The sequence below is a fragment of the Pygoscelis adeliae genome, unplaced genomic scaffold (genome assembly GCF_000699105.1).
Source record: "Pygoscelis adeliae isolate BGI_AS28 unplaced genomic scaffold, ASM69910v1 Scaffold465, whole genome shotgun sequence".
Classification (NCBI taxonomy): Eukaryota; Metazoa; Chordata; class Aves; order Sphenisciformes; family Spheniscidae; genus Pygoscelis; species Pygoscelis adeliae.
Window position 1 is genome coordinate 821,476 of NW_008824812.1, and position 8,108 is coordinate 829,583.

An 8,108-nucleotide genomic window follows, 5' to 3' on the forward strand; every position below is an offset into this window, starting at 1 on the left:
TTATAAAATAGAGTACTATTGCATAAAATATAAGATGCTGGGTGTATTTGGTTTGTTATATGTTATATAATTAGAGTAAACTGTAGTTGTTAATAAATATTCACACTTAAGCGTACTGAAAAGAATGCTACTTCCTGAAAACAACAAAAACATTTAAAACACTTTTAAACACTCAAAAAACGTAACAATGTTGCTATACCAACATACTGCATTTAATTAAACAAATCTGCTTTGCCCTGTGTAATTCAGGCATGCCAATCGCCTAAGCAATAGTTACAGATATATAACAACATACCAAACCTGCCAAGATTTGTTCAGTTGTAAGAAATGCAGCAACTTGCCGTGCACATTAGTAAATGCCAAATAGTTTGGAAGATATCAGTATTACTTCAATCTTCAATGAATGCACATATTATTGCTCAAAAATATGAGCACCAATGTAATGGAAAAAGAACTGTTACTACCAGCAAACCACCCAAAAGCAAATAAAGAATTTGTTTAATGTCCCTAAACCTTTTAACTGCAGTAGTAGCAGTCTTGGGCCACTGATTTTATACATGACGCTTATCTCGGGCTAAAGGCAAGAAATATCCTAAAGTCGCTGACACTGTGTTTCGAAGCTGTGATCAAGCAGCTTAGCATTCACAAAGTCACAGCAAGCATGTCACAAAAGAAGTGTTCCCACCGTGTGCACCCCTGAAAGAGCACAAATTAAGGATAAACATGCTCACAGTGTGGTTAGCTTTAATTATTGGTCCATGTTGGCGGATGAGAAGGTAGCAATGGTATGTAGAAGACAACTGATGAGTCTGGGAAAAGTAGGAAGAAAACCCAAAGCACTAAAAAAATGCCCAAACCCTTCAGTAGTACTATTCATTGGAATTTCATAGTATGAGCTTTTTGATAGCATACAAGTAAGTGCTCTATTGGAAAACTTTAATTTTACTGAACATGTTATCTGGAGCAAAGGTAAGAAAAAGGGAAAACAGAAGAAAACAAACAGAAAACACCGTTATCTGGCATATGAAAAGTCACGCGTCACTTATTTCAACAACATCAAACTCTTGGCCTCAGAAACAGCAGATCAAATTCTGCTTTTCTTAGTGTCAACGAGCATTGATAATGGACTGAGCAACATGGACAGAACTTGTCAAAGCATTCATTATCTGGATTCAATAAATTAGATCACTTAAATTTGAAGATGTGCCTCTCTTTCCCAATTATTTAAAAATAACTGTTAGAATTACTTTCATGGAGTTACTCTATTAGGAGTTACGATAATAACACTCTTCAAAAAGAAATACTACATTATAAAATTGTAGACATGTCTCAAGCTAAATTAGGAAGAAAATCTAACACAGAATAAGATCTTCCTAATTGTAAGCATTTTGTGGGTGGTTCTCCAATATATGGCTAATAATTTCTTATTCATATGGTTAAAAGAAATGGGCATATCTTAATGCAAACAAACCGCAAACAAAAAATCTTGTGTATATAAATATTTATAAAACTCAACCCTATGAGAAATTGAGACTACATCTGCATGGCTTTAATTCAGGATCTCCTAAAACTGTTCATGGATATTATAGTGTTATGTGATTGCATGGACATTTTAGAAGACAGAGCAGCATGTTACAGAACATGCACACAAACAGATCTACTTCTGTTTATATTAACAGAAGTATACATGCTAGCAGACAGCGAGACACATACATGCTGCTCTGCTATACTTTTCATTCAAAGAAATCCATACGTTTGCTCTAGAACAGATTTGGGAGAGGAGGTTTTCCCAGTTCCACCAGCCCCTCTACATGGGTGGTCCTTTTATACATGCAGGATGTAGAAGATAAAATAATTTCCCAAGAAACTCATGAAGAAAGAAGCTGTAATACTTTAGACATACAAGAAAAAAGGGAAGAGGACCTTTACCTTGCTACCCAAATCTCAAATCATCACAAGGCCTACCTCTATAGAAGAGCAGACGATGGCTCTTGTCAAGGTATCAGTGACAGAGAAATGGAGAGTGAGAGAAAACTTTTTTCCTAGTTTCTAGACTTTTTTTCTGTGATCAGTTTTCACATCAACAAGGAAGAATGGCAAGTAAAGAGCCATAAACATACAACACGTCATTCATTATACTTTTATACCAGAAAATGCATGGCTTAACTTAAAATTTCTCTTTCCTTCTAATTTATGTCAAAATTGAAATAAAAAAACCCTTACATAGTTATTTACCAGGTTAACATTCAACATATTCAAAATTATCATCTTGCAGTTTCTAAACAAGCTCCAGTCTACCTTTTTGAATTACGAGGCAGCCAGGAAACACCACGCTGTCCCGACAAACTGGGCGGAAGAGCCACCGAAGCCATTGATTGCACTTCAGAACGACCGCTGTTCATAAAGGAAACATGTTAAATGAGACTATTTTAGATGTCAAACGGGAGTTTGAATGTGATACAAAGCACATCCTATGAGATGTTTAAAATCAGTCTTGTCAAGAAAAAGTGTTTTCCTTTTTCATTATTGTCACCCTGAATTTTTTCCATCAGGTCTATTTTAAATGTATTCAGAGCATATACTGATAAATATTTGGGGGAGACAGTCTCTTTCATGCACTAGATAATGACCTCCAAGCCTAAAACCAGTATCAGATTATCTTCTCTGCCTACAGCTAAGTCAAATAAGAAGTTATTCCCCCATCTTGCATTGTGCATAACTACCCTCCATCTAGATCATAATGTCCCTTTAAGTTTAAGTGTAGTGCCACAGCTGTTTCTCAAACTAATCCAAGGGAAAAAAACATTATTAAATCCTTTTAGACTAACCTGGATCATTTTTAGTAAACTGGATTAGAGAACGATTAAATATGCAGTCATATTACCAGATCAGGAGGATGGGAAGCCATAAAGAGGGGAAAATGTCAAGCAGTTGAAAGAAGAAAATTCTTACTCTGTCTCTGACTGGGTTTGGACAGCGTATCTGACTGTAGCCTATGCCATTTTTTTTGCCTGAAAACATTATCCCAAATCAAAACACAGTTCAGAACTACATGCTGGTATGATAGGAGTCCATCCTGTGTTCAAGTTCTGCCAAGATCAGCATGGGAACACAAGGATCAGGATATGCAGTTGGGTGGAAACAACAGAGCCATTACAAAATCCCTACATCGCTATTATTTTCTGGGCAGCTGCGTTTGACTCTTCTACATTGCATATGTAAAGGAAAAGCTTCAGAAGACATGATCCAGCCCTTGTATTTAATTTTTGTATTTATGTGGGCGAGAAGAAACACTAAAGGCTATAAATAACATTTTACAATATTTGTCTTTCCTCCTTTGAAGACTTCTCCAGGGATTTTAATTAGACTCTCCCTTAGCACCATTAGGCAATTATAATAATAATAAATCAAACACGATCCTTCTCACCCAGTGGGTATTTTCCCCAAGCTCTCTCAGTTTCCTGCCTTTTTCACTTTATGTAAATAGAAAACCATCACACTGTTTAAATTCAGCTGTTTGATTGGTATTTCGAGTTTGCAAAGTAGTGAGCCACTTTAACACCATGCTGATATCAAAAGAAAATTCTGCATCACACAACTGTCTAATTCCAGCAGCCAGCAAATCCCTTCTGCCATTTATTTGAATCGTCTTTATTCTTATGAGAATACTGTAGAGGTGCCAAAGCTTTGGGAACAATTGCCTTTCTCAGTCCCACTATCTATAAATACTCAATCAAGAAGGAACACTTCACCACAAACTGTTCACGCTGAGACTCAATGTAGCAGCACAGCGATCTGGCTTCATTAACTAACTTCTAAATATTGATCCGTGGGAGAAAATAAAGAAAATTACTGTAACTGCAGATAAATCTGTAATGACAGATAGTTTAGACCAGAAATTGGAAAGGACCCTATTATAAGATATTTAAAAAATCATGATTTACAGAGAAGAGAGCATAACTTAAACCCCTAATGGGCTGCTTGTAGTAGTAATACAGGTCAAATAAAAACCTGGATCAGAAACTTGACGACCTCTTGAAACAAAGATTTCTTTCGAAAATTGATCTACCTCTATATCAGGCATTTTCAGTACAAGCAGCACAGAGCTGCATACCCCTGCACAAAGCCAAAACCCTTCTAAACATTACAAAATATTTGTATCACAAAAATAGTTTCATTAAACCTCTCACATCACTCTTGACTTGCCTTACGTCAACAAATGAACATATCCAAATTTGCCTAATGAGTTACACACTTCTATTTCTAAACGAAAGAATGTGGACCTGCAATGAGATGATGGATGCACCTGGGAAGGGAAAAAGAATTCTGCTAAACGCAACAACCAAACGCACAGAAATTACTGGGGTCTTTTTCTCATAAATTCCACGGCATTAAACAGGATCACCTATACATTGGTTGCAGTTCCCAGTCAAAAGTTATGCTTTTATTTCCCAAAGAGGAAACTAGGAGGTAATGCTAACATTTTGGGAGTTATTTCAGAAAAGCCTCAGGTACTTATCAAACGATCTTAAAATGTGTAGTTAATATTATTTTTAAAAGGAAATATTATTTGCATTGAAGGGACGATCTTTTTTATTCCATGGATGCGCTAAACGCTAATGATCCTACTGAAATTATCTGCAGCATATGGTATCATGCCGCTTGGGTAAAGGTTTCCTAATTGCAGAATGAAAAACACTACCACAGGTGAATGGCTCAACAGTGGGCTGAATGCTAGATGGCCAAGTTGTAATCATGGATCCGAAACCCATTATTAGCTGCTGCTTCTCATGTGCAATTGAGGTTAAAAATGTTTGAAACACCTATCAACTTAATACTTTGATCCATTACCTGCAACTCCCTAGAGCCTGATATTCTTCCTATCACCCCAGATATCAAAAGTAGAGCAAATAAAATCGGAAACATTAAAATTAGTGAAAACTTAGAACACTGCCTATGGATACCTCAAAAAGAGACGGGATATAGAACAGCAGGCCAGTAAAAATCTCAACATTTCACATGGTTGTTTTCTACAGGTTGCAGGATTCCTCTCTGAAACCCCTTATCTATACCTGTTTTCAGGCAGCCAGTGCAACTTTCTCTGAATGAGGCACAGATCTGCCTCAAGACGTTGGCAAGAACACACACAATTTTAGCAGCATCCATTTGGCATGCTGCCACCTGATAGCTGTAGCTCTGAAAGCCAAACACCGCAGCATCCAACGAGGCTGGCTACAGTAACCGGAGCAGCAACAAACACATCTTCCCCTTCTCGCTGCACGGCTGAACTAAGAGGCAACAAGAACAGTGAGGATGAGAAGGACGAAAAGAAATTCAGACGCATACCTCGAAAAAGGGTCTTGGATTTCCAGTGTTTGACATAATTCCAACCTGAGTGATGCAGCCATGCAGGCCTCCCAAATTTCATTATGCATCAGATGCTGTTAAAGGGCACAGTCCAGCTTCTTAAGGTTTCTCCCCACTAAACCCTTATCTGTTTTTCATGGAATAACTTCAATCACATTCACTTCTTGACTTGGGAAATGAGCTCGTATTAGTGGGAAAATAATACTTCAGCAATATTTTGGAATTCCAAAATGGCTAAATACATTTTCATTGAGAACTGGGCAGAGCTTTCCAGTACTGCAAAGCTGGTTCATCAACACGAGTATTCCTTTATCAGTTCAGAAACACAGGTCTCCCAATTGCATTAGTGAAAGTCATGGAATTGTATCCCTCCTGCAACAAGGCTCAGAATCAATAAATAAAAAGAAATTCAACCTCTGATATGAGCTACCATGTTGTTTAAAAGCTGTTTAAAAATGTTACTGGAAAACTGTTATGAGGTTTTCAATGATAAAGATCATAAAAACATACTTGCAGTCACTTTCTATGCCTCAAAATTCAGTATGTAATTAGAACCATCCTAAGCTCAGTTACTGGTGAACTCATTTCCATGTTAAAAAACTCAGCAGTTAAGCACGCATCACTGTTCAGGAATAAACCTGCCCTAGGTCTGAAGTAAAAGGGTGATCTAGAAAAATTGTGGTTTATAGTAAGGTGTATACACTGTGCACTGGCAGAGAAGTAAGAAGCAGTCAGATATGAAAGAGGACATTTTTAAAACTGGGTATGCAAGGAAAAGCTGAAATATAGAAGAAAACAATTCAGAACTTGATTACAAGTACCTAGATCGAAGTGTTCTGGACAGAGAAAAACACCACTGCCACTGGGCAGGCACTCAGTAGTGATTCTTTGTACTGAAGGCGAGAACAAGACCACGTATTCCCAGGGCAGCTGGCAGCTTGAAGGCTCTAAGGGGCAGAAGGCTGCCTGACAACGTGACGCTATCAGACAGTATTCAGCTGGGCTTTGAAGGGCTCTCAGCCTCCAGCAAAACAAAACAGACTCTGGCTTTTTGGCATCAACCTGTACGTAGTCAGTGACCTCAGTCTTCTTGACATCTAGTTCATCATCCACGTCCAACACAAAACACACCTTTACAACCAGTCAGGTGTAAAAATCCTGTCCAGCCCCTCGTACCACAGAGGGGTGGCTGGAGCACGGCTGGACTGCCGGGTTTATATTTAATACGCTTGCAGACCATTTTCAAGCTTTGTCTTCATGCAGTTCTGTATGCATTCTGCTACAGAGTTACTGCTTGCTGCCATGGCCAGTTCTTCAAATGTGATGTGAATTCTGCGCTCAGATAGGACCATTTACTGCATCTTCCTCTCTCGGAAGAAGAGAGAGTGCAAAAAATCAGTTTGGAAGGCAATATAAGTGACCAGCAGCCTAGCACATGCCGGGCAGCCAAGAAAACAGAAAGCTTAACTGAAACAGGTTTGAAAGCAGCACTGAAAGAAAGTGGTTGTTTGCCAAAACACTACGAAGCATGAACACAGACGTTCTGACATTACCACAGCTTAACTTGCTCCTGTGTCAAGTTAATCCTGATTCCAACTGAGGTTAAGTCCTCCGAAGCTGCTCATGAGTCACATAGGTGGAAATAGTTCTTCTGAAAACTGCTTTTTTTACGTCACACAATGATTTTAGATCAATGGAAATAATTTGTACCAAGAGAGACACCTCATTACTAACCACCACATCCTACCAGTTGATTTCTTTCACATTAGGAACTGAAGAAACAAGCTAACCAGGCAAAAAAAACCCCCAAACTCCCACCCAAAATCCCCCACCAACAACAAACTCTCAAGAGCTTGTATTCTGAACTCTCTTTCTCTCAAAAAGGAATGCGAAATCTCAGCTTGTATAAACTGACTCAGGAAGGGGGTACCCTACAGGTGATGTCCAATACTGTTTATTCTGTTCACTCTTTTTGAAAAAGAGAGTATTTCTGCTGTATCAAAACTGAGGCATTCGCATCTCCAGTGAGGCCCTGAAGTTCTGAATCCCCTCCACTTCTCGAGCCAACATTGATCAAGAAACATGATGGTTCGTCCACCAGCCTTAAAACACATTCTCCACACTCCAAGAGTATATTCCTATTATCCAACAACCTCTTCCTTTGTTGAAAGTGTCTGTCTGAAATGAATGAATTATGACAGCCAACATGACATCTCTTGTTGCATATTCTTCCTTCTGAATAATGATTGTGTGGTAGAGATTCATACAGAACAAAGAAGGAAGAAATGTATTGGAAGAAGACTCGGTATCTCTCAGGCCCACATTAGCATTCACTTTCCACGTTCTCTCAATAATCCTTTTATTTAATACTGTGCTTTGGTGTAACTCCTATCTTTCCTGCACTCTCTTTTCGTGTTTCATACTCTATATAAGAACACTTTTTATTTCAAGAAAGGAAGTGATTTGGGTGGATAAACATTGCCAGAGACCATAATCTCTCCACAAATCATTCAGTTTTTATGACATAATCGTTTCATCTAATAAATGGCATTCTAAAAAAATACTGAAAAGGAGGCATCTAAATACTTCTTCCTGCGAAGCCATAAAGTTTGATAAATCATGCTGAAGAAATTCCCTATAGCATTTACATCTGAAACTCAATACTAAGCAGGCATTCTTCAAATACAGATATGGGTTACAAAAGGTGTTTTTCTAAAATGGTCTATTTTTACCCAGATAGT